General features: G+C 34.3%; 1 pseudogene; it reads right to left on the reverse strand.

Annotated features, from left to right (window-relative positions):
* Window positions 1-8,300: 8,300 nt before the first annotated feature.
* Window positions 8,301-9,189, reverse strand: LOC150063167 (MKI67 FHA domain-interacting nucleolar phosphoprotein pseudogene; annotated as a pseudogene).
* Between the last annotated feature and the right edge of the window lie 5,561 nt (window positions 9,190-14,750).

Raw genomic sequence — 14,750 nt, forward strand, 5'->3', positions numbered from 1 at the left:
AAATTAAGCCTCAGATAATTGTCATAATTGTAAATGGATTTCATGGAAGCAAAACTTTCAAAGGCCCTGTGGAGAGTGGGTCAAGTGGTGGAGCATGTACCTAGTATGCAGAAGACCTCCAGTTTAAGCATCAGTACCAAAATATTTTTAAAGGATTAGGTAATAAAATATAAAAGAAATTTTCAATAACAAAATGAATTGTTCATTGCTAGAAGGTATGCCAGTTCTGCTTTATAAGTATTGGTATACGTCTTTCCTCCTGTGAGACTCATGGACAAAGAAAAGAAGGACTCACTCTCTCCACTTCTACATCTGATAGCCTCTATTTAAATATAAACATGCAGAGAAATGACCCGTAGGAATACAATTCTAATTTTTTAAATTTGTTGTGATTCTAGATCTTTATTTATTTCTTTATTATTGTAGGGATAATGTATAGAGGGGTTACAGTTACATTCCTCAGGTAATAGGTGCATTATTTCTCAAATATTGATACCACTTCTCAGGTTTTTGTTCCAGTTCTGATTTATTTGTTTATTTTTTGGTTTTGGAAGAGGGAAGTGGTAAACTTTTACTTTCCAAATTATTACACATTATTGGTATCTAGCCAGAATTCAGTCAACTTTGATAAATATTATATGACTAATATCCATAGTTTTATTCAATATATCAGACAGACTTAAGGTTGAGTGATGTGGTTAGATGGTAGAAATAACTAATCATTGAAGATTGTTGAGAATATTTCTCTTTGAGAACTATATGTTTTCTCTTCACCTAAAGTGTGCATTTATATGTATGAATATGCGTGCATTGTCCTATTCAGCATTGTATTGTCTAAAATGGGGTTTTGCAAAGCAGCCCAGGCTGATCCTGAACCAGCAATCATCCTAATTTCTGCATTCCTCCTAGCTAGGATTATATGTGAGAACCAAACTCAGAAATGCATTTTTTTACACTTCTGGATCTGGAAGTCCAAGACCAACAGGGCACCTGTAATTCCAGTGTCTGGAGGAGCTTTGTGCCTATTCTGTGGAACTCACATTGACACTGGGTCCCCACCTCACAGATAAGTCAAGGTAATATTTAGCATTTTTTTTTGGTAAACACACAGATTTCAATCATGAGAGCTCTAGACCAATCATCTCTCAAAGCCCTCAACAATAAATATAACTGCATGTACTCAATGTGACAAATATAAAGGGAAATAGAAACATTTTTTTTCTATTGCACAAAAGAAAATAACTCCAAAGTTGCTTTGGTCACACCAGGCAGACCTAATGATAATTTACAAGATGACTTAAAATTAATTCCCTAAATTTTCTTTGACAATGGCCTCAATACCATAAGTAATCACGTAGGTTGAAGAAGTATCTTCTAAATATTAGCATTTGGATAATCAATAACTTGAAGAATTATTTTTACTTGCTTGGCTACGTTTTATATTACAAAAATAACCCTCTTTATAAAAAAGGTATACATAAAATTTTGCTATATTTTACACATATTATCATATAATGTACTTCTTCATTAAAAGAAGTGAATTCTATTTTTCTTAGGATAGCTGTCTTTAAAGTCTTTTCCTGTAACTTTATAATTATCAAATAATACTAGCTTTTCACAATCTGGATGCCTTTGTTTAACTGTTGATTAGTAATTTGCTAAAGTCATATATCTACAATGATAAATAACAGTGACTCCTCTCCCCAAACAATTCTCTTCCTTCCCCCATATTTCTAATTTCTCTTCTCTCTTTTGCATTATACATTCCCTTGGTGTTGTTTTACCTACTTCTAATTCAAAAACATGAATTTAATTAGTGTATAAAATTATTCTTTGACATCGACAAGATATTGCATTGGATTTGCTCCAGCAGCAATTCAGGGTTTGTTTTGTAAGTGGCCTCCCTCACTTAAAACAAAGCTGTCCCCAGCTGGCTTGTTTCCTGAAGCTAATAACCAAGTTATTTTGAAGTAGTAAACTTAGGCTTAGTAATTGAATAAACATTTTTAATAATTTATTAGGTTTCTACAGATCATATATATTAGACATTTGCTAAACTTTTTGCAATCATATTTTTTCTGATAATATTTTAACATAAATTAGAAATAATGCACTTGAGACAGCACATACCCATTATTAAGAGTCATCATGTACAAATTCAATATTTCATGCTTAGCATTTGCAATAAATTTGGCATTGGAGAAACTGAGAATCTTCTTCTTTCAAGTCACCTAAAATAATTATATGTAAGATTTCTACTTTCAACAATACTAAAGTTATTTTTTATGTGTAAAGCTTGAGGAAAATTCTTCTTGAAAGCTTGGATGCCAAGAAATAAAAGAATAAATTTTCCTTCATAGATCCTAGGATGCAGATGAAAGAGAACTGAGGAAGCATAAACAGTAAATGGAAATACAAACTGTGACTTAAAAAATTTAGATAGAGAAAAAGACAGAAGAGCCAGGAGCAAGTGGCCTACAGTTATAGTACTATCTACTCAAGAGGCTGAGACCTGAGGATCACAATTCAAAGCAGCTTGAACAGAAATGTCTGTGAGACACATTTCAATTAATTAGCAGCAAGCAATAAATGGAGCTATGGCTCAAGTGGTAAAGAATCAGCCTTTATGAAAATAGCTAAGAGACTATGCCTAGGCCTTGATTTCAAGTCCAGTACAAATAAGGTAATTCTTATATTTGTTTTGCCAGTCTTGAGTCTTGAACATAAGGCCTGGACATTTTCCTTGAGCACTTTTGCTCAAAGCTAGTGCACTACCACTTGTGCTACAGCACCACTTCCTGCTTTTGATGTGTATGTGCCACCAAGAAGTTGAACCTAGGGCTTGGTGCCTGCTAAGCAAGCACTCTGCCACTAGGCCACATTCCCAGTCTGGTAATACTTAACTTAATGTGAAAGATTAAGAGGCAGTTTCTGGATTTTGCCAGTATAAAAAATAACTTGGAAAGCAGAAGCAACAAATTGACTTTCTATAACAGCAAATGTGCTTTTTTTTTTCTTTTTGCCAATCCGGGGGTTTGAATTCAGGGCCTGAGTTCTGTCCTTGGGTTTTCCAAGCTAAAGCACCATTTCCAGCTTTTTTCTATGTATGTGGTACATAGGAATTGAACCCGAGTTTTTATGCATGCTAGACAAGCAGTCTACCATTATTCCAAACTCGACCCTGTGCTTTCTTTAATAATATTTAATTGCATTGAATATTAATAAGTAATATATTAAAATCACTCATCCTTCATTTTTTATTGTTCTCAAACAGTTGCACTGAGGAGTTTCATTTAAGCAGATCATCATTCTCCCTGATTTCTTTTCCTGTATTTTGTGACTTCTTGCTATTTGATTGTATCAAAAATAGAACCTAAGTTATTATAGCCAGACACAATTAAAGCTCTTTACTTTTCTCTATTTCTTTCACAACCACAACTTAACCTGGATATGTACCATACAGCAAGAAGGGTTGCTGCTAATACAGGCCTCAAATAGGAGGGGATATTTTGAGAAAAGCCCTTGATAAAGGTGAGCAAGGGAGTGTCAGGCCTAAAGAAACTGGAGATGCCCACAAGAGATGGGAAGGGATGACTTTGGACATTTAATATAGCACAGAATTGGATTCCAATATTTATGGTTCTATACCCAAGCATCAGTAGCACTGGGCCATTTTCCTGGCACAAGCAATGGGAAAATAACTCTATCTGAAACTCTAGATGAGACATAGAAGTAGTTTCTTGCCAATAGCTGAAGGATAAAGCATGAAGAAGAGTGGATAGCAACCCAGCCTAAAATGAAAAGAAAACAATATTATCCAGACACAGATAAACAGTTATTTAGATAAACCATTATTTTTAAGTTTCCTAGCAAATATTTACTGTTTTCTAGCAAACAATATCCTAGCAGATATTTTTTCTTAAATTGTATCCTTATCTAGTTTAGCCAAATAATCTTATTTCAAAAGTTCACTAATTCTCAGTAATTTATTGTATCATTTTCATATTTAAAGTTGAATCAACATACTTATCAAAGCTTTAGGATTTATGTAAGTAGCTCTGAAAGGTTAATAACAAAGTTTTTAATCAAAATGTGAATTGCAGGGTACATATTAATGAAAGATGTGTAATTTTGTTTCACAAAACTTACATGCAATAATCTAAATACTTTGACCCTATGCAAACACTTGTTACAATGCTTTAACATAATCAGCAATTCTAACTTCATTATGTGACAGAAGGCTTTGCACAGCGATGGTGTGGGAAACACAGGGAAAGCTATTTCTATATCATGTGTGTTATCTATAAAATCACTGTGTTCACAGATACCTTTAGAAAATCTATTCAGATCTATTTTGCAACTCTCACAATCTCACCTAAGTCTAACAATGTAAAATACAAACAGGGACCTGATCAGTGTACAAAGAGACACTCCAAGAATACTATGAATTAATAAACTGTGTGCTTCAATTGAGCATAAGTAGTCTAAACTATGTTCACATTCTCACAAGCTTCATAGTCACCAATGAAGGACAAAATAAGAGACAGGAAAGTAGAGAGGAAAGAAGGAAGAAGAAGGAAAGAAAGAAGGTGCGGGAGAGAAGGAAAGGAAGGAAGGAAGGAAGAAAAGGAAGGAAAGAAGGAAGGGAGGGAGGGAAGGAGGGAGGGAGGGAGGGAGGGAAAGGAAAAGGGAAAACATAAATATATCTCCTAGACTATCCTGCTTCTCTAGATCTCATTTTTTTTTTGCTAGTCCTGGGCTTGAGCTCAGGGCCTGAGCACTGTCCTTGGACTTTCTCAAGGCTAGAGCTCTACCACTTGAGCCTCAGTACCACTTCCGGCTTTTTTTCTATATGTGGTACCGAGGAATCGAACCCGGGTCTTCATGCATGCTAGGCAAGCACTTTAACCACTAGGCCAAACTCCCGGCCTCTAGATCTCATTTTCCTGAATAACTATGATTATTTGCAGTAATCTGGTGAAATTAAATTGTTGTGTTATACAAGATAGGAAACAATAAAACTATAAATTCCAATTTCATGTTTGAACCTAGTTTAATTTAAAAGATGTAACAGTCATCATCAATACAACCATGAACACAGACACAAAATGCATACATAAATTTTTAGACGGCAAAATAAAACATCAAATGATTCTAATTAATTGAAGTTTATCTTCGGAGTTCCAAGCTGATGTAACATCATATCATTTACTAAATTAATTAATTTAGGTAAATATACAATTATTCTTCTTAATGTAGAAAAATCTAGTCATCAGTAATATGTAGACCTTCTAATAAACTATGCAAATAGAATAGGATTGACAAAGTGTTTCCTTGACTCAACACAATTTTTTAAACTTAATTTATTATCATGATAGAGGTGATGTACAGAGGGGCTACATTTACAGGAGTCAGGTAATGAGTACCTTACCTTTTCTTTTATACAGTGTCATCTGTTCCCTCTGTTTTCTCAATTGTCCTTCCCATCTCCACCTACCAGTTGAATAGTTCATTTCCATTCAGGTCTGGTGTGCTCCACTGCTGCACTGACCCTTTTTGCTCAAGTTTTGTGCCTACACCTACCCTCCCACAGACACACATGTGACTATGCCATAGATGAGGTAAAGAATACAGAAAGATAAAAAAAATCTAACTTTGAAAGGTCTGTGGTTCCATATCTTAGGAATACAATTATGCATGTATATTATTTTGTATAAAATTGAAGAGGCACATAGGCATTGCACTTTCCTTTTCTGGGGCTCACTGTATGTGTCTAGAATCCTATATAATTTGTAATATCCCACTACACTTTAGATTTAACTTTCATCTATTAGTGAGGACATGCCCTGTCTGTCTCTCTGAGCTTGGCTGACATGATTTGTTCTAGTTCCATACACTTCCCTGCAAATGACATTATTTTATTCTTTCTAATGCCAGAGTACAATCCCATTCTATACAAGTACCATATTTTTATGCACTTATCTCTCTATTTCTCAGCAAGGATGTTTAAGTAGATTAGTAGACAGGTTGATAGTTAATGGAAGCAATAAAAAAGATAGGGTGAATAGATTATGAGTAATAGATGATAAATGAAAGATGAGATAAATAGTTGATAAAGAAGAGAGATATAAATATGTAATGATAGATAAAACCAAACCTACAAGTACATGCACATGAGAAAGTATTCTCTTCAAAATAAATACTAATGAAATAGTGTTCATTATCTTCTTTCTTGTAGTATGTTCAAATTATTGGCAATTGAAAGGAGAAACAAGGACCACACAACCTGAGAATAAAATATGAATTACCAGTATTTGAGGACATTATAAAATCTATCTTATTGAAGAAAGCTTTAAACCAAGACAAATATCACAAGTAGTTAAGTATGGTCAAAATGCTTCTGGTAATTTAATTATTAAACATTATTATTACAATACTGCTCATTTTAACTTAGCAATGTAAGATATTGTTTAGAGAAATTGGCAAACTGCATTGTAACTTGAAAGTTTTAACCCAAGAAGATGCATGAAATTCACAGAGAAAGGTGTACAATTGTAACAATGAAATGGAATTTGAAATGAATAGATGATGAAGTATCTCATTTATCATTCCAAAATGTCAGTACTCAGGAAATTAATGTATCAGTATGATCTCATTTAAATGCAGGTTAGATATTTTATTAATTTAATTAGATATGTATAAAGAGACAGAAAGAATTTTTTAAATTCTGAAATACAAATTGAATTGAGTCTTAGGAGTATATATATATATTTAGATTATTTATGTGGTTTCATTAATATTTCAGCAATAACAGATTGGTGAGTAAATTATGAAAACAAATATGCTACTAATAGGTTGAAATTGAGGTAAGGAAATAGATTTTATTGTAAAACGAGCAAGCTCTCTGAATGGACATGCCTCAGAATTTGGTTCTAGTACACTAGGAATATTACTAGAGACAGTGGAGCATTCCAGAGTTGAAAAAATGAACCTGTCTAGCTTTTATCCCATGCAAAAATTCTTCAAAAACATGGGTGTGTCATAAGAGTATTAAATGATGTTTCCCCCTAAAATACAGAGCATGAAGAACTGAGGACAAGGGACTGAATATGCAAATGCAATCTTCCATACTTAGTTGCTAGTACTTACTAGAACAAGAAGGAGTGTGAGATTGTGGTGTTCTGCCAGTTTGTTATGTGATTTTCAGGGAATTAGGTAATCACATCATGGATTGAGTGATTCATTTTATTTTTTTAATGATTAATGCTATTTATTTCTAGAGCTATTTTAGTTTTATAGACGAGCTGAAGAAGATGTACATACACTGCATGTACTCAATCTACCCCATTCATAATAATTTAATGTGCCAGTACTGGGGCTTGAACTCAGAGCCTTAGCTTTTTCACATGGAATAGAGTTCTACCACTTGAGTCAAAATTCCACTTATGACATTTTTCTGGTTAATTGGAGTTGAGTCTCTGGAACTTTACCACACAGGATAGCCGTGAACTATGGTACTCATGCTTCAGCTTCCAGAATAGCTAGCTAGGATCACAAGTGCAAACCACAGACAGAGGGCTTAAATATTATTTTTTTCTTTTTTTTAAAAGAATTTATTAATATTGATTTTTGCATCATATTTCAAATGATGTGCTTAACAAACAAGTATTCAAGAAGGGAATCTCTATATACAATCATTGTTAAATATTATTTTTTTACAAATTTTAATGAACCCCATAAGCAAATACAAAAACACGCTCCACAGGTGAGGAGCTTCTAGGTCCTACTTATACAGGAATAATGACAGAAAACCTTTTGCTGCTTATTCAACTTCAAATTCTATAGATGACTCAGAATGGTAGTACCAGATTCATGCCAGCCCAGCAGAAGCTAATACTCTTGGTGAAAATTCTTCATTCCTCACTTGCATTAACCCTTGGCCTGTCTTCTCGTCCTCCATGTGACGTTGTTTCTGGGTGGGAAATATTTTGGGATGAGAGATGCACAGCCCATGATGACCAGGAAGCCCTTGGTAGTGACAGGTAGGCTGTGGTTCTTACACCTCTGGGCAGGGTCAACTATGAGAGCTGCATGGTCAGAAACAAGAAACCTGGATAGGCAGTGAGCCCACTCCTGCAGGCTAGGATGCATCTCTCTAGCTTTACAGTGCAGACTAGTCAAATATATATATATATATATATATATTAAAGTATATATATACTTAAAAAACCCTGACAGTTCTCCCCCCCAACTCCTGTCAATTATTGCATAAAACTGCACATCATGTAAAGTCAGCCCTTATAACAAGACATGCTACACACAATGCATCAGATCATGGATTGCTTTTTCTTCCTCTCCGTCTTTTTTTTTTCCTGATTGTGAAGGGGTTGGAGTCTCTTTTATTTCTTCTTTCACACTGGACACAGGCTGTTTAAAAACAATTTCATCATCTTCTTCACTCAGTCTAGCCACTTCTGATTTTCGTTTCTCCAAAAATGCTGGTGTACAAACTGGGGTGGGGCACTGGCTATCCACTGATTTTTTTCAGGGGTGCCTGATTTTTCAGGGGTGTTTTCTGAAACTTTGTTCTTCTCCTTAGGCATGCTTGAACTCTTTCTCTCGTATATAACCAATGACGGAAAACTATAATCAATTCCTTTTGCAGCTAATTTCTTTCTAAGGTTTCTTTCTTTCTAAACCGCGCTTCCATCCGCATCTTTTGTTCAAAATTCCTGTCCTGGTTATAGCGCTTCACTGCTGGGAATGTGGGATAACGAAATGGAACATTCCATTCTTTGAAAAGGTCTTCGTGTACTTTTTCTGGTGGCATGTAACGACATACTAGCATTCTACCACCAAAAAGGTAGTTGTCCATGGCATCGGCAACTATCTTGGCTACACCCTCAGACTCAAATTCCACAAATGCTTAGCCTTTGCTATTTCCAGTCCTTTTACTTCTGGATAGTCTGAACCCTGTAATAGTGCCAACTGGGAGAAGTAAGCCTGGATCTGATTTTCATAAATTCCTTTAGGTAAGTGGCCCACAAAGATGACTCCGGGAGTAAGATCATCTTGCTTTTTCCGCTTGGTGGCGCGCCAGTGGACCTGCACCACGTCCTTCTGAAACTGGACATCTTCCTGCGGGTTCAACGCCAGGATCGGTGAGGAAGAGGCGACAAAGGCCACCATCTCGAAAAGGCGCAAGAACTACACGAGGTGTCCCGGAAATGCCGAGCGCTAGGATTCGTTAAATATTATTTTTAACAGAAGCCTGTGGCTTAATTGGAGTTCCCCCTTTGCATTGTTCAATATTACAGACTTAAACAAATATACAGTACCGTGTATTGCCTATTACAGTGTCACATGAGACAGGTTCACTGCTTTGAATCTCTCTTGTCCTTTATTTGTTCATTGCACTCTCCCCTGCAGAGTTCTTGAGAATTATCTTTTAGTAGCCTCTATACCTGTTTGCTGTTGGTTGAGCTGTTGTTGTTCTAGAATGTCTTACAATTAAAATATTTTGAATCATGTTTCCTCCTCACTTATCTTTACCCACTGAAAGTAATGTATGTGTGTTTCATAGAATGACCACTCATTTCTTTCTGTTACGGAATAACATTGCACTGTGAGGATTCAAGGCACATTGTGCATACACACAGCTAGAAAATGAAATCTGGGTGCCTCCAACTCGGGAGAATGATAAAGAGCACAATTGTTTTGTGTGTGGATATACAGCATCACTAAACTTTACCCTAATTTTCTGTCACTATAGTGCAGCGTCACATGGTAAGACAAATTTTACATTTGTAAAGGACTCTTGAAATGATTTCTAAAATTTTAGTGGGCTTTGTATTCCTTCAGACACAGAATAGGTTTCTCTTGCTCTGCTCTTTTGCAATCTTTTAAGTTTGTCTGTACTTTGACTTATAGTTATTCTAATGAGTTCATAATTATATCTCATTAATATGTTAACTAGCAACATCATAGTAACATATCAGGTGGAATATTTTTTATTATTGTATTTTATTGTTGGGGTAATGTATAGAGGGATTACAGTTACATTCATCAGGTAATGGATGCATTAGTTCTCAAACCTTGATACCCCCTGTCATGTTTTTGTTCCCCTTTCCCTCCCCCCCAATCATCTTGTTTTCCCCTTCCCTTCCTTATTTCAAATAAACAAACAAATATATATATATATATATACACAATACATTGTATATATATACAATACTGTAACCATATGAGATTAGAGTTGGAAAAATCATATTAAGTGAAGTAAGGAAAATTTTATTCTGTTTGCATTCAATATATATCATCTCTGATGAAAAAGATGTATATATATGTTTGTTCACCTTTTTACTAGTTTATTTTCTTATTGTTATCCAAGTTTAGATAACAGCTCTTTATATGTGTTTCTGAGATAATCTACCACTATGACTTGTATTTTCATGCTCCCATGAATATCTTTCACAAGGAAGAAGTCATGGGTTACTATAAAAATCGACCTTTTCATTGGACTTTTCCAAATTCAATAAAATCTACTGTGTTACTAGTGTTGGATATAAGCACTTAGTGCCAAAACCAACTTTCCTAGATTTTCCTCAGTGTTTGCTAATAAGATAGGGATTCTTATTTTAAATTTGGTCATGAGACTCATTTCAATTTACATGTCAATCAATTTTCTATCAATATTTATCATGGAAATAGGAATACTTATGCAATTCTAAAATCAGATGGCAACTTGGCATAGAAAGTGTCAATAATTTTCAGTTTTAGGTAAGTTATTTTAAATGCTGTGAATAACAAAAATTCTATATTTTCAACATATTGGTATATTTTATTTAACCTTCTTCCCAAAGAAGTAATTTTAAAAAAGAATTATGTTAGTTCTGAAATCCAAGGCAAAAATATAGCAATGTCTTTTTTATATTTATTGAGCTAAGAATATTAAGGTTCTCTGAAACAGCTGGGTAATCAGTGTGGGTTACATGCCCTTGTCGAACAACTATCCTGAACTGATCTCACTGAGGACTGTACAAAATCCACTAAAAATATCTGTCCTACTTTTCATGATAATAAGCTTATAGGAAATAACTATGCATGCAAAAGTAAAATATCTCTCCATGGGGGTGCACTATTAACGTGAATAAATAGCATAAGCTAATCCTTAAGCTAAGCTCCTGATTGACACTAACGTAAGTTAGAAGAGAGTTTAGGATTTTAAAACATAATTGGAAGCAGACTTTCAGCATTATTAAATTTAGTTTTAAAGTGTTACAGTAGAAGAAAAGATGACCAAACTCAAGTTATCAAACCATCAATATTTAAAAGTTCAATACATCTTTGTTCTTTGATTAAAAAACTACACAGGATCAAACATTACTAATGATCAGAAATGCTACCCTGAATTAGAACAGAATATTGATTTAAGCCTTTTCAAATTCTCTTCTATATTTTAAGTAGTTTAATAAATCTGACATTAAACCTTTACCTTATTGATATCCTCATTTTGTGTAGGATGCTTGGGAAGAGAGTGGAGATAACATGAATACAACTGATGTCTCTGAGAAATTTCTCTTTATGCAGATTTGAAAAGGAGTACAACCCCTCCAGAGATTTTGCTTGTCAGCCCTATTCCTATTTTATGAGCATATTGGAGAAAGAAAAGCAAAGACATAGTCATATTGATATGAAAATAATCATTGTTAGGCCAAACACTATAGACTGCTACATCTACAGTCACTTTTAATATCTTTACAGGTCATATGAGAACGTCATTAAATTGCTCCCCTTAAGAGACAGATGGGGCGCCTGGATGAGCCAAGTATGCACAGCAATTCACACAGCAAGTCACTATCAGGCCAGTTTTCAAAAACTGGGGTCAGCAATAAATAAATAAATACATACATAAATACATAAATAAATAAAATTGGATGGATTGTCAAACTCAAACTTACCTAGATATTGCTCTATTTTATCTTTGAGAATAAAGATTTTGAATTGTAATTTTGGACCTATGATTCATTTTTGCATTTTATGTTAATTTTTCAGGTATTTTGTGTTTTATATGTTTTTATACTCTTTTTCTAATCATAATCATGATCAAAAGAATACTGATTGCTAATACTTTGTTATGTTTTTCATTTGTTATGATTGCATAAATGATTACATAATGCAAGTATATACATATGCAAATATTATGACACAATAAATACATTACTAATATGAATCTATAGCCTGTCATATTTCCATCTGCAAAGAATTTTCCTTGAAAGTTCTGTTGCTCGGGTCCAGGAGTTTGGCTTTGTTGTGGAATGCTTGCCTAGCATGAATGAAGACCTGGGTTCAATTCCTCGGTAGCACATACGAAGGAAAAAATAAAGCCAGAAGTGGGGCTGTGGCTCAAATGGTAGCCTTGAGAAAGCTCAAGGACAGTGCTCAGGCCCTGAACCCAAGCCAGGACTGGCAAAAAAAAAAAAGAAGAAGAAGAAGAAGCACATTCTGTTGCTCATTGATGTTAGTTCATTTTTAAGATTTAAAAATGACTCAGAAGAAAACAATGTGGTTCTTTTTTAACAAAACATAGTTGAATTTATTTAGAGAGATATGTCTAGACATTCCATCTAAACACAATTTTAACTAAAACATAAATAAGAAAAGTGGCAGACTCAATAATATGAAAGACTTTCATTGACAGACCTACCAAATTCTAAACTGTAATATATATATATATTATATGTAATATATATAATATATACATATAATTTTCTTATCTGGGGAAACTAAATTCCTACACAGCTTTAGAAGCAGTCAGCTTGTTGAACTCTTTAAACTTTGTGGCAAATAATTGTGGTTTCTCCTTTTATTGTTTAATGATTTTATGTGATAGAAAATACACATTGGATCTCTATCATAACACAATGAATGAAACTTCTGGAGACTTCTATTGCTCTCGTATGTACAACTGCCATTACTTTCATGAGGTTTTTAGTCAATTGAGTTGGAAAACTGAAGCAGCAAATTATGAAGACCAACAGCTTACCTTTCAGTGTGTGTCCAGTGGTCCACAAGCTCAGCCTCCTGGATGCTTTTGGCTTACACACCATGCTTCCCCACTGAGCTTTGGGAAAATAGTGGAAAGAAAGACACTGGTCAAGATGCATTGTATCAAAACGTTGAATTCACTCTCTCATTGTACAATGGCTTTAAGTTAAGAAAGTTATTTTATTTTCTTATTTATTGCTGATTCCAGGGCTTGACCTCTGTGCCTGGGTGCTCTCTCTGAGCCTCTTTGTGCTCAAAGATAGTGCTCTACTATTTGAGACACAGGGCTACTTCTGGCTTTTTATGCATAGTTTATTTGAGATAAGAGAATCACAGATTTTTCTTCCCTGGCTGCCTCTGCACCTTGATTCTCACATCTCAGCCTTCTGCATAGCTATGATTATAGGCATGAGTTACTGGTGCCAAGATAATATTACTATTTTAAAAAGAGAAATGGCATTTCAAATATTGCTGGCCTCCTAGTGGAACAACTCACCATGTCCTTTAGTTTTATTTCATACTTGATCATTCCTTACATTTTGTACTTACAGACTGAGCTCTAAAAGATATGATATTTTTTTAGGAAATTCAATCAAGTAGAGGGTTAATCTCATATGTCCCTTATACACATACACTGTTTCCTCATTTAAATCTTACATCATCAGGATATCCTTATTGCAACTAATAAGCTCATATATGTATGTCATTAACTTGTATGGTTGATCAGATACCCCTCTTCCATGAAATGCTCCCCTCCTGACAGTGAATATATGTCCCTATAACCCTAGTTTTTAATCATTTGTTATGGTCACTTTCTCTTAAATTTAGAACTTCAAATGACTGTAATGGAATGGTATATCTTCCTTTTGAAATTTTATAATGGAAGTTTTCTGGAATAACTTTGTAAGGGCTTATTGTATATCTTCAATATCTGTTTAACTTCCCTGCCCATGGAGATGTTCCTGTGCTTATTGTTAACAGATCCTTTTATATTTTGTATATCGGCCTGCACAGAAATAATATTCTGCAAATATGTTCTCCAAGTTTGTGGCTTGTCTTTTTATTCACTTTGCAGTGATTTTCACACAACAAAGATCTCAGGCTTTACCAAAACTTAATGCATTCATTTTTTTCTGTCTGGTATTGTGCTTTTGGTATTCTCTCTAAAAATTCATTATTAAAGCCAAGGTCACCTCAATTGCCTTCATTATTTTCTGAAGTTTTCCACAATCACAAATTTTTGTTATTATTTATTGAAATTTTTTTCTCTGGGGGAAATGGTTTTGCCCCAATTCATTTGGGTATTTTTCTGAGTTTCTTAACCAGATACATTGCTTTATATGACTATGTTTCTTGGCAATAGAACAATGTCTTGATTCCTGTAGCATTAGATAAAGTTTTAAATTGAATTATGCCATTCCCTAGTCAGTTTTTTCCATGAGGGCTAGTCTCTGGATTGCAACTTTCCAGACAGATTTAACAGTCAGTTTTGATCATAATAACAAAATAGCTTTCTGGAATTTGGATGGAAACACTATAGGTAGAACTGAGTTCTTCATTCATAGGTTTTATTTTCAATGTATATCGATCTCCTGTTTATTTTGCATAACTCTTTTAAGTAATTGTACAAATGAGCTGGCAATTAACAGATCCATTTACAAATACAGTATATCTTGACCAGCCTCTCCCAATTTATTTCAGTC

This window comes from Megascapheus bottae, chromosome 5, assembly GCF_031878675.1.
Source record: "Megascapheus bottae isolate mThoBot1 chromosome 5, mThoBot2.hap1, whole genome shotgun sequence".
Taxonomy (NCBI): domain Eukaryota; kingdom Metazoa; phylum Chordata; class Mammalia; order Rodentia; family Geomyidae; genus Megascapheus; species Megascapheus bottae.